Source organism: Choloepus didactylus, chromosome 18, assembly GCF_015220235.1.
Source record: "Choloepus didactylus isolate mChoDid1 chromosome 18, mChoDid1.pri, whole genome shotgun sequence".
Classification (NCBI taxonomy): Eukaryota; Metazoa; Chordata; class Mammalia; order Pilosa; family Megalonychidae; genus Choloepus; species Choloepus didactylus.
The window spans coordinates 62,450,501-62,468,448 of NC_051324.1; the positions used below are offsets into that span (position 1 = coordinate 62,450,501).

The 17,948-nt window shown below is 51.7% G+C and overlaps 1 protein-coding gene across 4 annotated transcripts in view; it reads left to right on the plus strand.

Annotated features, from left to right (window-relative positions):
* The first annotated feature begins 15,369 nt into the window (after positions 1–15,369).
* AXIN2 (axin 2) overlaps positions 15,370–17,948 on the plus strand; it is a 29,695-nt gene continuing 27,116 nt past the window's right edge. For 2 of the 4 annotated variants that reach the window (XM_037809879.1, XM_037809882.1), the window contains exon 1: positions 15,939–16,128. The gene's annotated coding sequence lies outside the window, so the exon portion shown is untranslated. Of the gene's footprint in view, positions 15,488–15,938; positions 16,129–16,561; positions 16,919–17,948 lie in introns of those variants that run through there. The other 2 variants (XM_037809881.1, XM_037809880.1) reach the window with 2 other exon arrangements.

Sequence of the window (17,948 nt, forward strand, 5' to 3'; positions counted from 1 at the left end):
TAAATGACTGTGTAATATTCCTATGCATTGCTTATATATTCAGGTGATTCACTTAGTCAACACTGTAAGGACATGGATGTCATTTCCAATTTCCTCCTATTACAAATAATCTGAATGATTGAAATAGATGTCCTAGACCCACTGTTAACTGCAGAAGTGTTGGGGAAACTTGGTCCTTTCTTCTGAGGCAGAAGCATGATGGCTCTTTGGAAGAGGCCACAGGAACAGATGAAAAAGTGGGTTCCATCTCTTAGCATCTGCCAACATCCACGCCATCATTCTAGAATGGTTTGAGGTCTAGACAAAGGCACCAGCCAGCTCCTCACCCCTCCCTGTCATCCTCCAATAAGGTCACGGGATACGTGGCTCTAATCAGGCTGCAACATGGGAAGAGTGAGTGGGTGACAGCCTGCTGCCTTCTGAAGTCTTTGCTCCTCCCACTGAGGCTGAGTCATCTCCCTTGGATGGGATCTGCAGTGAGGAGGGAAAATGGGGGCATAAGAGTCGTTAATGTAAGAGTCACAGAGGCAGAGACACTTGTATCCAGGCCCCTCCGAATGTAGGTGAGGGCCTCCAGCAGCCCAGAGGGGCCTGGGCCACAGAACTAGTTGGAGCCAGAGCCAGAAATGGGATTCAGGTCTCTGGGCTCAGTCTGGATGCTGACCACTATCCCCCACCCCCACCCCGATTGTGTACTCAATTGATAAGAATGCATCACTGTTCATGTAGTCAGCTGAAAAATCTGTGAAACTTGATGGTTCTGGTCTTCAAAAATAGTGGCTCAGATCAAAAGCCTTCAGGTATTTAGGTCTGTGAGCACTGACTCCTGTCATTCAGAGAGAGGGACGCTAACTCTGGAGCAGAGCTTCTGTACAACTCCCGTCAGCTAGAGAAGGCCTTCACATCCGCCAGTAGGGACCTTAGGTGGTGTCATTTCCTTCCGGCCCCAACCGCTTCCACTGGCCCAGAAGGATGTTGAAACACGTGGAGGTTGACATCCTCCAAGTCAGCAGCCCACCTTGACTTCCCTTCCCCTCAAGATTGAATCCATCTGTCAGGGCACAGGGCCGTGTCTGGAGGGAGTCAAGGCCAACCCCAGAGCCCTGTTCTTTCTTCTCCACCACACTGTGTTCACACCTTCCCAACTACCTCCTGCCCTGTGACCTGGTCAAGTGCCTCAGCTCCTGGGCGGGGCGGCTTCCTGGCCTGAGACCCGCGCAGGCACACACCGAGCACCAGGGGCCTTGCGCTTGCTTTAAGGCTCTGCTGTCGCTGTTGTGAAATTCCCAATAATTGTTGAACAAGGGGCTTTCCGCACCAGGCCTGGCAAATTATGCAGTGGGACCTGCCTCTGGGCCTCAATTTCCTGTAAAATAGGTTGACAGTAGCAGCGCCTGCTTCAAGGAAGGGTAAGTGGGATGATCTGTTAAAGCCGCTTGGCAGAAGCCCAGGCCCCCAGGAAGGACTGGGGAGGACTCTGCGTGTTGGCCGTTAGTGTCTTTATTATCCTTATGGCCTGATACCCCCTGCAGCTGACTCTTGCCCTGGGTGAGATGTGCCCTCCTGTTCTTTCCTGTCTCTCTGCTTCTCCTCCCTGATCTTCTCCTTTCCCTGGACTCTGAACCAAATTCAAACATCGAGGGCACAGGGACCCAGCCATGGAAATCGGAGGCAATCAGAGCAGTGTCCTCGGAACCCTTGAAGGCCTTATCGGAAAGGAAACTGCTAATGACTCTGTCTCTGGTTTATGGTGACTCTGCTTTATTTTATGGCCCTTTTACTGCTCCTTGGCCCTGGGGGCGCAGACAGCACTGTTCTTTGTAAGGGAAGAAGGCGCCAGGGCCGGGAGCTCTCCTGGTGGATGTCGCCCTGAGCCCCAGAACTGCCTTCCCCTGGGAACGGGCTTCCAGCCCTGGGAAGGGTGTGTGTCAGGAGCATCCCGCCTCGCTTGGCCCAGTAGCCACAGTCATATGGTGGCATTTGATCACCCTGCCCAGGGCTCCGTGGCTCCGTGGTTGGGTCGGCTTTGCAGATCCGCTGTACCCCTGAGGAGGATGACAATAAGGAGAGTAGTAGCCATCACTGCCTCTCCTCTCTCCCTGCCGGCAACTGTGGGAGGCATCTATTATCTTCATGCTCTCTGTTATGGGCCCAGGACTGGAATGTAGGAAACAGATACGAAAGGGTAGCTGAGAAATCACTTCAGTCATAAACTCTTAAAAAGTTGTCATTTACATTATGCTAAGGGAAAGATACAAAGGGCCACATATTCTATGATTCTATTTGTAGGAAATATCCTGAATAGGCAAATCCATAGAGACAGAAAGCAAATTAGTGGTTGCCTAGGGGTTGGGGTGCAGTGTAAATGGGAAGTGAAGACTTAATGGGTACGAGGTTTCTTTGGGGGTGATGAAAATGCTCTGGAACTAGATAGTGGTGATGGTTGCACAGCCTTGTGAATGTACTAAATGCCGCTGAATTGTACACTGTAAAATGGTTAAAAGAGTTAATTTTATTGTATTTCATCACAATTTTTCAAAAGTAGTTATCTATCCTTAGTTCCATTTTGTGGATGAGGTCATTAAGGCTTAAGGAGGGTACACGGCTTACTCAAGGTCACAGTGGGTGGGCAGTGGGTCAGAATGTGAAACTTGATTTGTCTTTCTGACTCCAAAGTTGCTTCTCATTCGTCAATTCCTTCACTTGTTCCTTCAATACACTATGCCGGATACAAAAGAAAAGCAAGGCTTGGTCTTGGCAACTTTGAAGCCTTACATATGCGACAGGGACAGCTCAGCCCAGGCTGCCTGCAGAGGAGGGGGAGGCAATACTTCTGGGATGGAGCAAGCACAGCTTCCTGCCTGTGTGGCCCTTCTGTGCACGGCAATAATTGATAATAATTGGCTTTGTAAAGCTGGATCTAAATGATAGACATGCTTAGTTACTTTTCACTGGTTTAGAGGGACAAACTTGAATCTTCCCAACGGGGCCTGTCATGTGAAACTTAGGGTTCGGAGGAGCAGAAGAGAAGGCCTTGCAGACCAACATGAATGAGGGAAGGGCAGAGCTATGCACATCCTCTTTATTCTGGGAAACTCAACAATCAAAATGATCCTTCTTCTCTTCTGAAGTCCCTCTCCCACATGGAAGCTAGAGGAGGGGAAGGTAAGCCTGCCTCCATCTGGGGCGAGGGAGGGAGGACACAGGTGCCCAGGCTGACCCTCTAGGATGGAGTAGGTCTGCTTCCATGAAGGGTGGTAGGAAGATGCTGCAGCGCAGTGTCCATGGCACTCCATCCCAGTAGGCCTTGAGAGGACTGGAGACTCTTGTCTCCTTTATTGAAGTGGGCAATGTCAAGCATGGAGAGTCCAACTAGAAAACATTCATCCAGCTTTAGGAAAATAGGGCCAAGAATCCCTATGCTTCATCCACAGCGCCTAGGAGGGAAATTAAGTCTCCCTAACATGCCAACTGACCCCATCAGAGAGGGAAATGAAATCTGAAAACTGAAGGCTTGATGGCCTGAGAGGTTTACTTGACATATCTATTAGTCCCTGGAAGTACAGACAAACTTGTGGTTAAATACAGCCAGAATGAACAGACTCATCTTCCTGCCTCCTTCCATCTCCATTCAACACTGAGTGCCTGGCGCTGGGCTGTCTTCAAGGACAGCAGGAGACACAGATGGACCCACATACTCCTTCAGTCCTTTGATGAGGTTCTGCCAAAAGGGTCCTGTCCCCAGGATGTGTTGACCCAAGCCAGGCAGACAGAGTAAGAGGACAGCCCAGGCAGGGATAAGGGACACAGAAGCTGGAAGACGAGCAAGGTGTTGAAAGAATGTGAGTCAGCAGTGCAATGTGCAGAGGACCAGAGAGCCTGGAGAGCCTGGGTCCAGCGGCCAGGCGCTCGTCGTCCTCTTTGAAACCTCCGCTCCATCCGGGAGGGCCACTCTTTTGCCACTGCCAGTACCAACATATTACAACCAGCTGCTCTGAAAGCACTCCAAGAAGCTGGGACACGAGCAGATCCTTGTGCACCACTGTCACAGCAACACTATTCACAATAGCCAGAAGGTAGAGGCAACCCAAGTGTCCGTCCAGGACAGACGGATAAACAAAATGTGGTCTATCCTTTAAGTAGCCACACAGAGGAATGAAGTTCTGATACTTGCTTCAACATGGATGAAACTCAAAGAATCATGCTGAGTAAAATCAGCTAGGCACAAAATGACAAATATAGTATAAGTCTACGTATATGAAATATGTAGAAAGGCAAATTCAGAGAGGCAGAACGTAGGGTACAGGTTACCAGGGGCCGGGAGTGGGGAATGAAGAGTTGAGGCTTAGGGTGCAGTTTCCCCTTGGGGCGATGGAAAGGTTTCGGTGATAGATGGTGGTGACAGTAGCACAACATTGTGAATGTGATTAATCCCACTGAATTGTGTACTTGAAAAGTTTAAAATGGAAAATTGTGTGTCATATATATGTTACCACAATAAAAACTTTTTTTAAAAAATCGCTCAAAAGCCTCGGTCACGGTCACGGGTGAGACACCGCAACCTTTGGGAAAACCGCCTGCCCGTGCACTCCTGGTCAGTAAAAAAAACTGCGCCCTGGTGGGAGGTTTGAACTGTCCGTGGCCATCGCAACATCCGCCCCGAGGAGTCTCTTTGAACCAGCCTTTCTCCGACACAGAATATGAATGAGTAATGGAATCTATATATTGAAAAGAATCGATAAAACACAGCATCTGGCAGGATTTACAAAGAGAGGAACAAATGGGCAGGAAGAAGTCCACATAAACTTTGTAATCACACTTCGATCATTAAAAAAAATGTTACAAGAGCCAACATGCTGCCCATGAGGCAAAGCACTGTGGAAGATGGGGAGGGGGCGGGTGCTGCCAGGAGGCTTCAGGGCAAGGGGGACCCCCGGGATGGAACCTCACCCCCAGGGGCCATCTCACAGCAACTTGGGAGAACAACAAGGATTATAAAACGCATCTATGCTGCTCACAGTGGAGCAGGGGGCACGCCTGGGAGAGGTGGTGATGTTGGAGGGAGCCAGCACGGATGGGAGAGGGGTACGGATACTGTACACAGGTTCAGGGGTCTTAAAAACAAAGACCAGTTGACCATCTGCAAGTCTCTCAGAGTCTTTGCAGCAAGACTTGTGTGTGTGGTGGTGTGGGTGGGTGGGGTGGGAGGGGGGTGCATTCTGAGGAAGACTCACAACCAGGTCAGGCTAGCTGCAGCCCCCCCCCCCCAAAGTGGAAGACTGGTGGCCAGGAACCGGAAGATTAAATGTAGGCCAAGACCTTGGCTGGCCTTGGGAAACCCTTTGCATCAGATTGCCATGCATTTAACATCTTTCAGAGATTAGATTCACCGGCTAAAACGTTTTTATCAGTTCTGAGGCAGGTACTGCCATTCCTCTCATTTTGCAATTGGGGAAACTGAGGCAGAGAACAGTAGCAGACTCTCCATAGGGGGCCAGGTCCAGCCTCTGTTTCTGGAGCTTCCACATTTAACCACTGGGCCACACTCCCCTCACCCCCAAATAGGCTGTAGGATAAAGAAGAATCCTCCTTCCCATGGCCCACAAGGCTCTGCTAAGCCTGCGGCAGCCAGTCTCACTCCCCCACCCTTCTTTCTCCCTGCCTCTCAGTTTCTCTGGGTTTCTGGAAAAGGCAGAGCCTCCCCCAGCCTAGGGCCTTTGCAGTTCCTGTTGCCACATGCCTCCAGGCTAGGTCACACCCCATCCAGGGCAGAGCAGCAATTCTAGACAATTCTAGGCTCGTCCTCCAGCCAAGGCTCTTCCTGGTCCAGGCTGCCCTTGCCCCAGTCATCAGGGCCCCCATACTGTGCTCTCCTCGTCCAGCCACTTGTCCTTCTCAGCCTTGGGTGCAAAAAAATCTTTCAGTAGCCATAGGGTTGGTTGATGTCCTCCAGCCAACCTAGTTCAGATAGGAAGCTGACTGAGGGCAAGGACTCTGCCTTCCTATCCCAATCCAAGAACTGGCACAGAGTGTGTTGCAAGGAGGTTGCCAGTCAGTGGCATTCCGATGCCCACTGCTCAGGAAAAGCTTCCTTGGGGAAAAACCTAGGTCCTGTCTCCTGTGTCATAGCTGTTGCCAAGAGTACAGGGACCCTAGAGTTTGTGGTTGACACCTTTTCACAGGGAAATTCAGAGCAGAGGACCCCCTGGGGATGGCTCCAGAAGGGGAAGGAAGGCAGCCTTGGTGGGGGTAGAAAGGTCAAAGCTCAAGGGTGGGGGGTGGGAAGGGTCAAGTCTGTTAAGGGTGAGCCAAGTTCAGGTGAAACAGCTGCTTGACCCCTAAGCAAGGTGAGTAGCTGCTTAAGAAAGGGGAAAACAGGCAAAAGGCCTCACTGCCACCCCAGGCCCTTGCCACCTTCTTGGTCTTGACTTCTAGAAGCTGCTCTGCAGCTGGGGCTTCCCCAAGGAGCTCTCCCAGCATCCACCGTGGAGACCCTCATGCCACCCTGCCCCCTCTCCACTGGGCCCCTCCCACTTTTCTCTTGCAAGTTGTTCAGGTTCCTGAGCCAACCTTCTGATGGAGAAGGGGAAGACATCCCTTACTCACCACACTCTGCTTTTTGTGACCAAAGTTTCCAGGTCTTGATCATTTTCTGATTTGTGAATTAATTGATCCATGTGAAAATTTTTACAAAGGTAGACAGATTTAAACAGATTGGACAAATGGATCTTTTTGGAAAAAAAAAATCAATTTTGCAAAAAGAAATACTCAGTTCAGGGGAAGGGGGCCAGTATTATCAGCTCAAAGATTTGCCTTCTTGGCCTTGTCACCTGTTGCAGTTGGTGGCATCTGGCTCCTGTCTTCCTTGGCTGATAGCTCAGCCGGCTCAATGACTGTTTATTCCACTTAATTTTTTTCTAACACCCCTTAAGTGTTTGAATGATTCATTGAGATTATCAAGACAGATTTCACAGTTCCAAGGGTTATCTTTTTCTATGGTCAAAAGTTATTGGCAAGAAGTGTTCATCAAGAGCCTTAGTTCCAGGAGATGAGGCTCAATCTATACAGTTCAATCTATGTTTGGGGTACTATTGCTTTTGCTACAAAGTGATTAAGCATGTTCCACCATATCTGATCTGCAGACAATTTCTCCATGTCCACTCAGAGACAATGGTCATTAAAACGGTCAGCAAATAAAACGAGAGAAGAATCCTTCCCCAGAGTCTTTCTGTGTCATCCCATTCAGGAATTTTTTTTCCCTTCCATTTAAGTTAATTGACAGAGACTTGCTTTCCCAAAGACCATCATCATTTAAAGAATGAGCCCTTGTTATTTTTGGCACCACATCTAAATCATGATACTCTCACTGGCATCTTTCTTCCAGGTTCCCCATCACTCCAAAGGAAAGATTAATTTCCCTTTTCTAAATCTGAATGCAAGAGCTAACAAATAACATTGACATTTACCTTCTAGATTGATAGGCTCTTGTCTCTCCTCATCTCCTGGAACTAAGGCTCTTGATAAACACTTTTTGCCAATAACTTTTGACCATAGAAAAAGATAACCGTTGGAACTGTGAAATCTGTCTTGATAATCTCAATGAATCATTCAAACACTTAAGGGTTGTTAGAAAAAAATTAAGTGGAATAAACAGTCATTGAGCCGGCTGAGCTATCAGCCAAGGAAGACAGGAGCAAGATGTGACTAACTTCAACAGGAAAGGTGGCAACGGAACAAATATTATTTTTGAGTGTGATCAGCTGTCTCATGCAATTTAGTAAAATCTCAAAATGATTTTGCTTTTCCTTTCATAATCTATTTGGAGAAATTCGATATGTTTTAATAGAAACTTCCAGCAACACTTGAAAAGCTCAATGTTGTAATTATTGCCAGTTCATGCCTGCCACCATTCCCCGTCAAGTGCTGTTCTTTAATAAAGGGCATAAAAAAATTCCTACAGCCCCTATGTCTTGCAACTTGCCTGTCAGCATTAGCAATATTAGCCAACAGGGCAAAAGTCTTATCAGAAAGTCTTTTTAGCCACTGGTCTCCCTGAAGGATGCATCCTGACCTGTGGGTCCAGAATCTGGGGAGGGCTTGGCTGGGTGCCTTTAGCTTAAGGTCTCTTCCCAATGTTGCGGGAAAACTATTAGCAGGATCTGCAGGCATTTCAAGACTCGAGTGAATGGATGGGCATCAGTGTCCACGATCTCTTGCCACGAGGGCTTCTGCACAGGGCTGCCTCGCAAGGGTGCTAGAGAAAGTGCCATCTTTTTATAACCCAATCCTGTCTGCCATACTCAGTTCATTAGAGGTAGATAGTAAGTCCTGCTCTGACTCAAGGTGATGGCATGAATGCCAGGCAGTGGGGATGGCTGGGGGTTGACTGCTGACCACAGCTCCCCAGGACCCAGCAACTAGAGGCTTGACTCTGGCAGGGTCCTCCAAGATCCTGCACCATGACAGAGGCTGCATCTGTTCTGATGGGCCAGTTGTTAAATATTTCAACTATCACCCTTATCCCCAACACAGTTCAACCATTTATGGAGTCCCTGCCTTGTACCAGGGACACGTTACAAATGATACAGGATCATGAAGCAGGATCCCTGTCCTCAGAGAGGTCGTGGTTGAATGGGTGGGTCTGAGAAGTAGATCAAGCTAAAAGTTTTGCTAGAGGTAAGGCCTGGGTGCTGGGGACGTAGGGAGGAGAGTCACCTTCCCAGTCCAGAGGGGAGGGGGCAGGCTTCACCCAGGGGTGCAGGAAGCCACGGGAGAGAGAGCTGAGGAGGGCAGCCAGCCAGCCAGGAGAGTCTTGAGAGTAGCACTATTTGGGAGGCACCTATGGAACTGTGCCTAGCAGGGATGAGAGAGAGCTGGGGATCAACCCTGGCAGACCTTCCTGTAGGACATGCTAAGGGCTTTGGGCCTCCCTGTGCAGCCAGGGAAGGATTTGAAGCAGGGAGATACACAGCCAGCTTTGGATTGTGGGGCGCTCGCCCAGCCAGCCCTGCGTAGGGGAGACCCCGGGGCCGGGGGCTGGAAGAGGCAGGTCTGGAGAACAGTTAGAACATTTCTCTCTTCTTGGAAAGAGATAAGAATCTGAGCCGTGATGGTGATTGTGGAGCTGGCAGAAGGGAGTGATTTTAAGACTTCTAGAAGACAGAATCAGCCGGGCTTGGTGATCGATCGGAGGGTGGGGGAGCAAGGGAGAGAAGTCTAAATATTAACTTTGGCATCTAGGGATGGTGATGTCACTGGTTAACAGTAAGATGGCTGGTTTAGGTGAGGACAAAATAGGTTCAGTTTTAAAGATATTGAAGCCCTCAATCTTGGGGCTTGCCCTTATGAAACTTGTTACTGCAAAGGAGAGGCTAAGCCTACTTATAAGGGTGCCTAAGGGTCACCCCCAGAGAACCTCTTTCGTTTTCAGATGTGGCCTCTCTCTCTCTAAGCCAACTCTGCAGGTGAACTCACCACCCTCCCCGCTATGTAGGACATGACTCCCAGGGGTGTAAATCTCCCTGGCAACGTGAGACATCACTGCCGGGAATGAGCCTAGACCGGGCATCGTGGGACTGAGAAAATCTTCTTGACCAAAAAGGGGGAAGAGAAATGAAACAAAGTAGAGCTTCAGTGGCTGAGAGATTTCAAAATGGAGGCGAGAGGTCACTCTGGAGGTTATTCTTATGCACTTTACAGCTATCCCTTTTTAATTTTGTGTATTATAATAGCTGGAAGGAAATACCTGAAACTGTTGAACTGCAATCTAGCATCCTTGATTCTTGAAGAAAATCATATAACTATAGAGCTTATACAGTGTAACGGTGTGATTGTGAAAACGTTGTGGCTCATTCATGAGTAGAAAAAAGGGGAACAAAAAGTAAATCAATAATAGGGGGGAAGGAGTATGACACGTTTTGGGTGTTCTTTTGTATTTTATTTTTTATTCTTATTTTCATTTTTATTTCTTGGAGTAATGAAAATGTTCAAAAAATTCATTGTGGTGATGAATGTACAACTATATTATGATACTGTGAACAACTGATTGTACAGTTTGGATTAAAAAAAAAAAAAATCAGAGGGCTTGTGGCCAGCCTATCAAAGTGTGAAAACAATGAAGGACAGTCATTAAAGAGGCCGGGGCTGTGACTTTGGAAGGACCTGGTCTCTAGAAGATGGAGTCTGTACTTAAGGGTGGAGTGAGGAGACTGTCCAGAAACAGTTTAGGGGGAAGGAACCCAGGGAAAGAGCAACACGTGAAGGATGAGGGGAGGAAAAGCAGCTGGAGAAGCCAGGCAGTAATGGGGGAAAGTCCTGTAGATAAGCGAGGGGGGCTAGGAGGAGAGAGAGATGCAGATAAACCAAGCAATACAAAGATTAAAATGGACCCATTTGACCTATCCATCAGGATGCCTTTTACCTGGCTGAGAACGGTTTCCATGGAGTTGTGAGAGAGGAAGAGACTATAATGGGTTGAAGAGCAGAAGGAGAGATAAGAAACCATAGAGAACCAGTGTAGACTCCTCTCGAAAGAGGTTTGCTAGCCACTCTACCCTACCTGACTGTTTTGAAGCCCCTCAGGTTAAGGGAAGAGTCATCGCTACAACATCGGAAGGTTATATAATAAAGCAGAAACTTGAAGACATGATGTACGGAAGGTTCTGCAACATGGAGCAAAATCCAGAACCTCGCCAGTGTTCTGGGGGTAGCCTGGGATTCCAGCAAGCAGCTTGCCTTATTGTGGCAATCCCTTTGGGGCCTGGGAAGGCAATGTCAGTGTGTAGAGATGTTCGAAGCATGTCAAGAGACAAACTGACATGAAAAAACGGAGAAACTTATTTCAAGCTCAGCAAAACTTCACTTTCCAGAAGTTGTTTAAAATGAACAAACTGAAACATCAGGAGCAGAAAAAAATATCTTTGGGGATGGCTCAGGAATACAGACCTATTTATATTAGCAACGTTTCATGTGGCACCAGTTTGAGTAATGCCTTCAGAGATTTTTTTTTTCTCCTGTTTTTTAGTTCCTTTTCTGAAAATGACCTTTTTTGGGTCTGCTTGACATTACAGAGAAGACAATTGCAGAAAACAGAGTCTCTTTCTAGATTTGCTTTAATATTAATGTTCTTGTCTGGTTGTAAAGCTCAGGCCAACTCCTAAACTAGCCAAGATGAAGATGAGTTTCCAAAATATCCAGCAGTTTGTAGCACCATTTATAATAATATTAAAAACACTTGAAAGTAAATAAAATTAGGAAGTTTAAGATTTTTGTTTAAATTAACTAACTTAAAGTTAATATAGTAAAGATGTTAATTTTGCTAACAAAAGACGTTTCCCCCAACATTTCTATGGATAGGAATTCTTGGCGAAACTTCACATTTCCCTTGTGGACTCAAAATTTCCTTGTTGGCATCCCCAATCCCTCTCTGCAAAGGGGAAAGGAAGTAGGCAGAAGAGAGTGGGTGGAAGTTGACTCCTGCCTTTTATTCCTTCTCCTCCTGCCTTTTATTCCTTCTCCTCCTCTTAAGCTGCTTCAACCTCACTGGGATGTCCAGGGAAACATCTCCCACCGGAACAGACTTGGTGGGACAGCCCAGGATCCGGCTACAGGTAGCCCAGTTCCTGAGGCCAAGGCTGGTCATGGCTGTAAGCAGGGGCTGAAGGAAGCATGCTTCAGAGGAATTTCAGGCTGCATTGCTGCTGCAATATTTTGAAGAAACCGTCCCAAAGCTTATTAATTAGCCTTCCCATGAGAGCCAAAGAATCAAAATGCTTAGCTCTCTTAGCCAGCCCTGCCCTGGGTCTTCTTACCATGGTGTGGAGGGAAAAGAAGAGGATGGACCAGAAGTCAGGAGGGCTAGAAGGTTCTAGCTCAGTTCTGACACGGGTGAAGTGACGGAAAAATCCCTTCACCTTCTCTTTGCTTAATTTTCCTCCTCGCTTAAACGATGGGGATGGATTAAACAAGATATTAAGGGCACCTGGGGCTGAAAAGTTCTGATATACCTTATTAGGAACAGGAAAGGAGTCTCTTTGAAAGAAGGCAGAAAGGCACAGCTCCCTTTGTCTCCCCAGCCCGGGCCCCTCTGCAGAGTTGGCAGCTGGGCTGGCTCAGCTTTAAAGGACCTTCCTGATCAGGTTCCAGGCCCCCACCCCCAGGAGTGTGGCTGCTGATTGGAGGGTGTCTTACTCTGAAGAGGGGCAGTTCCTCCCTAGAACAAGTGGCAGGTTTTTGACTGCATACAAATAATCACCGTGTCTTGAGTACCTAGTACGTGTCAAGCACTTACTATGCTTACCTTATGGCTCATTTCACAACAGCCTTTGGAGAGACATTTCCTCCTCTCCAGGGGTGAACAAATGGAGACTTGGAGCAGTTAGGTAACCAAGAGTCTCAGGCAAGGTTACCTGTGTATCTTTCCACCTCTCTCCCCAAACAAAGGTACATTGTCTAAGGCAGGACTTTTCCCAAGAAATAAAAGACCAAGTTACTGAATCTTAGAGGGCAATGTTCTGGGTCTGACCTCCTTTGGAGTCCCAGCTGGTGTGACTTCCCCTCCAGAGTGGTTTTCGTGGGGCTGACAAAAGGTCACAGATCTGGCCAGATGCCTCTCAGGGAGCCCTGAGCTCTGGTTGTCTGGGATTCCAGAATTTCAGCCCAGTACATAATTCCAGAAAAGAATCACTCCCTGCTTTATTAAACTTGTCTGCACTTAGGCAAAGTGGGCTGTTTAGTCTCTGTAGGGTTTTTCTTTAAAGAGCAAGCTCGGGCTGGGGGTGGGGGTGGGGGGAGTGAGCATGTGCAGAAATCCATCACCTTGCTTTCCAGTTTCTAGGCAACCGTGCAGGATTACAACCAGTCACATGATAGCCCTGCTGCCAGCGAGAAGGGGAAAATGGAAAACTGTGCTATCTTGAGAAAGGGGCTGGGTATAAGCAAAGGACTTTGGATTTTCCTCTTAGAAATATTATCAACAAGTGGTCAAAGAAACCCAGAGGCTAGAGAGGGCTTCTGGCAGCTCAGCACTTTGCCCGGGCCTCCTGCTGGATGGGGAATGCACTACCAGATATGAAGGCGGTTGGGGGGGAGGGCAGGGGTGACAAGGGCGAGGCGGGGGTGGGGGGGGTGGTCATTGGCCTGAGGTGACCGAGCACCTGTTCTAGAAACCAGGCACACAGAGGGATTATTACTGAGTAGATGCAAATCAAACCAGGCCTTGCTTGGCTTCCCCATCTCCAGTCCCTCCTGCTGCAGCCTGGGATGACAGGGGAGCCCAAGGGGTGTCCTCTGGTTAGAGCTGATCCTTTGATGCTTCGGGCTGGTTGGGGGGCAGTGGAGGGTCAGTGGGGACAGCTGGGAGGGGAGGAAAACCACCCATGAAGACCAAGTTTCCACTTCCTTTTGAAAATCCCCCTGTTTTTGAACATTGTTTATTTTGATTTTGGATGTTTTGATTTTTCACTCCCCTCTCCCCCACATTGCGTGTGTGTGAGTGCTGCTGCTGTTTACACCATAGACGCGTCTTTGGCAATTCAGGCCCCACTGTATACACTTTTGTTCCTGTAATAACACCCTCTGTGGCCTAAAGACTCCCTGGAACCACAGGTTCTAACCCAAGGGACAGCTTTGCTCTTCGCTCTCCTGGGGTGGCCGGATGGGTGTGCCATGGGCCCTGGGTCCCATCCAGTAGCTCCAAGCTCACACGCACAGACTGGCAGCTGAGGGGGGCTGTGGGCCACTCACCCTCTGGGCTTCCGGAAGGCTGGTCTGTTGGAGGACACCAGCCTGAACCAGACCTGCTTCCAGCTTCCTCACAGCCTGCCATTGTCTCAAGGCAAAGATGAGTCAGTGGGCCAACACTCTTGCTCTGGTCTTCGTATTTGGTCCTGCAGTGGCCACATTCCGTAGCCTGGACTGCTGGCTTTATGCCAGCCCTGTGCCTGGGGAGGTGTGCCCACAGGGGCCAACCTCGGCCACAGAGGTAGGTCTCGGGGAGGGAGAACCCAGCATCCCGGGCTGCAGGAGCTCCTCATACCCCCATTCTAGGCTGAGGCTGGAGGGAACGTAGACCCTCCGTTTGCCCCTTTCCAGCATGTCACAGATGGTGTACCGCCCTCATCGTTTCCTATGGAAACCTGAATGGACAGACAAGTTTCTTGAATTTTTTGAGTTTTTGAAGGCCTAATGCCAGGTTAGGGGCACTTCTGCATTTAAAAGGGCTCATAATACATTAAGTTCAACAAGAAAGTAAGTAAAGAAAAAATGAGCAGGGCTGGAGAGCCAAAGCCTTGCACAGCTCTCATGACGCTGTCAGCTCTGCCATGCAGTCCTTGGCTCTCTGGCTCACACCCTTGTATTTCCTAAGAGGAAGAAAAGTTAACTATGACATCATCACATGAGGGATCGATCATTCTATAGCGATGGATGACTACTAAATAGTACTCTGGGTTTTGTGGCATATTTCTTATTATTTTGAGTGAAGTTCTGTCCCATAAACATTATTGGGAAAAGGCAAGGAGGAATTGGACGGTGGCGGTGGAGTGAGGAGTTTTCAGTACATTAAAACAGCATGTCTCGGTGGGGGGGTTGGGGGAGGCATGGGAGGATGGTGGGGGGGTGGGGGGCGCTTGGGAGAGCGTGGAGGTTATGCAGTTGTTGCAGAGAGGCGGTCTGACCCGCCAGGAAAAGGCTGGGAAGTTGGGGTTAAATCTCCAGGAAACTGGTGTCAGGACTGGTCCCCAGCACTCAGGCCTGTGGGATTAGATTCACACCCCCATCTTCACACATCCACAGACGCACCTTGGTCCTGTATTTGCCCAAAGTCAGACACAGGCGCTCAAGCACGCACACGCCTTACGTGTCCCGGCCCGCGGGCGCCCTCTGACACTTGGCCAGTCCAGCCTAGGGCTAGAAATCCCTTTTTAAAGTCCCCCAAGCCCCAATTCCCAGGGAAACTTTAATAGAGGTAAAAAGTATTTGATGATTAAAAAAAAAAAATCTGCTTGCTTGCAGTTCTTGCGACGGCCTGAATGCTACAATAAACTGTTGCATTCCAGAGCTGGGGAGGGCGGGGGAAGGCAGAGGGAGAAGACGAGAGCGAAGAGGCCGGAGAACTTGAAAGAGAAAATTAGAAACTCAGGCTGAGAAAGCCACTGGGGCCGCGGGAGGCTGGCAGGGGGCGGAGGAGGGCCGGAGAAGGGTTAACGCGGGAGCAGAGCGTGCGGCGGGGGCGGGCCGGGGCGCGGTCCCTTTAAGGCGGGCGGCGCGGGCCGGCCGAGCGTGGCGGTGATTGGCGCGGCGGGATCAGTGGCTCCCGAAGCCCGGCCCGGGGGGAGTCGGCTGGAGCCGGCTGCGCTTTGATAAGGTCCTGGCAACTCAGTAACGACCCGAGAGTCTGGAAATAAAAATAACCCCGAAAAGCCGGGGATCTGGGGGCCGCCGGGCGAGCGAGCCGTCCGCCTCCCCCGCAGAAGCCCTGATGTAAAAGGTGGGGGCGGAGGCCTGGCCCTAGGAGGGCCGCTTCAAAGAAATCCCCCCGGGGACTGGGGAGAGGTCGCGCCGAGCCCCGGCGCGGGCCTGGAGGAGCCGGAGAGGGCACGGCGGGGCCCAGGCCGGGCCGGGTCGGGGGGTGGGGGTGGAGGCACGGGCGGGGCAGCCCGGAGGAGGGGCGCGGAGGTTCCCGGGGGCGGCGGGGGCGCGGCCTGCGCGTACCTCCCTTTCAGGACCGTGCGCTCGGCTCGCGCCTTTGAAGTGCACAGTTAAATCCACAGCGCAGTTTTTGTTGGAAGCGCCCGGAGGATATTTGGTGCGCCGAGCGCCTGCTGGAAGCGGGACCTGTGTGGAGTGCCGGGCCGGCGGGGGCTGGAGGGGCCGGGGGCGGCCTCGGCGGGGGCGGTGGCCGGGGCGGGTCTTTTGCAGAAAAGGGGTGGTGGAGCGCGCCGCGCGGCCCCTCCCTCGCCGCTGGCTTTCGCTCTAATCCCGAGATTGTTGTTCCTCCGCCTCCCCCAGCCCTCCCACTCCCGCCGCGCGACTCCCCATGTGCCCCGACGCCGGGGCCGGCCCGGGGGGGCCCGGGGCCCTGCGGGGGGAGCCTTGGAGGTTTGGTCGCGGAGCGCGCGTGGATCAACGGTGAGTGCCCGGGCAGCGTCGGCGGGGCGGCCCTTTGAAGTTTCCCGGAGAGCTATTTCGGGGCGCGCTCCGGCCCGGCGCAGAGGGGAGCCGCGGGCCGGGCGCCGAGCGCTCCAGGGGGCTGGGCCTGGCCGCGCCGGAGCCCCCCTCCCCAGAGCCGGGGCTAGGGTGGCTGTGGGGGCGGAGAGGGGGGCAGATCCCCCGCCCCGGGGGTCGCGGCGCTGTCGTCGTGAGGGCTGTGAGTCGGCGTGCGACTGCGCGCGGGAGCGCATTGGGGAAGGTGGGATGAAAGGGTGGCGGCGCCCTCCAGGCCCTCCCCTCCGCCCCCTCCCTCCCCAGCTCTTCCCCCCCGCCCCATCCTCTCCTCCCGCCTCTCTCCTCCCTCCCCTCTCCCCTCCCAGCCGCGGGTCCGCGCGCTAAGGGGCCCCGAGCGCCGGCCGAGGCTCAGTCCGCACGGAGGACCGGCCCGAGCCTGGGGCGCTCGCGTCCCCTGCGTCCCTCCTGCCCGCCCGGGTCCCGCGCCCCTGGCCGCCTCGCCGCCGCGGCTCCTTTTGCCGAGAGCCAGAGTCTCCGCGCGCGTCGCCATTTCTGGACTTGGCCGCCGCTTTCCGTGCTTTTTCTGCGGGCGCCTCTGCGAGCGGTGGAGCCGGGGTACTGACCGGGCTCCGGCCCCGCGCTCGGCGGGGCTCCCGAGGCGCTCGGCTTGATTTGGGTTGGGGGGTGGGGAGGGCCGGTCCGGAGGGTGTCAGTCGAGATGAGAGCCCGGCTTCAGGCCGCCTTCGTCTTCCAGGTAACGCGGCCGCCCCATCTCCCCAGCGCTTGGGTAACCGGGTGCTGCCCCGCCGCTCCGCCCGCGGTGCTGCTGGGCTCGGGGTCCCCGGCGCCTCGCCTGGGGTCGTGCCCCATTCCACCCGCGCGACCCTGCTCTGTTTAGCTTGATCCTTCCCGTGCTAAGGAGAGCGGTTTGTTTATTGGCTAGATAAGACTTTTTTTTTTTTCTTTTGGAAAAAAAAGATAGGCTTGAGATCAGTAGAATATGGGAATCTTGGCACATACAGCGGTAGCGTGAGACAGCTTCTGATCCGGTTTTGTAGGGTTCGCGGCTTCAGGAGGTGGGTTGAGGGGGGACGGGGGCGGTAGGTCTCAAGGCTTCTCTAGTCTCTCGGAAAGTTTGAAGATCAAAGTCTGGGCTGTGTGAGTTGTTTTTTGGTTTGGGGGGATGGAGGAGACCGAGATGGAGACACTTAAACTGAACCGGATTCCTGGCGGGAGTCGGGAGGGGGGACGCAGCGAACATGTATATCTGGGTTGAGGGGCGTTTGCCTGTCGAATCTGGGAGTCGGGAGCCCGTTCCGCCTTCTGTTGGGCGGGCTTCTTTCGGGAGAGGATCTTCTGAATTTTTAAGGAGTGGGAAGGGGGAGTGCAGAGGAAAGGGGGTGGCTGGGGGAATGGGAACCAGATGCCGAGGAAGGGCACGTTTGGAGCTCGAGTTATCTGTGCAGAGAGCGGAGTTAGGAAATTTACCGAAATTGGTTTCACCTGCACGCAGGCCGGCGGCTGAGAGTGTCTTTGGAGTTGATGCTATTGGGGGGCGTGGGGGGAGGGGGCGCGGCCCGGGTCGCCCTACCTGTGCCGGGGCCAAAGCTGGTTTTTTCAAGGCTATGTCTTTCACCTCCCCTGTCTCCCTACACCCCCCCATCTTCTTTCGCTCCCACCTCCTTCCCGTCCCTTCCCCACTCCCCCACTCCCCCCGGAAAAGTGTGCCGGGAGCTCAGATTTCGCCTTTGAAAAAGCAGCGTCTTATACTTTAGATGAGCACC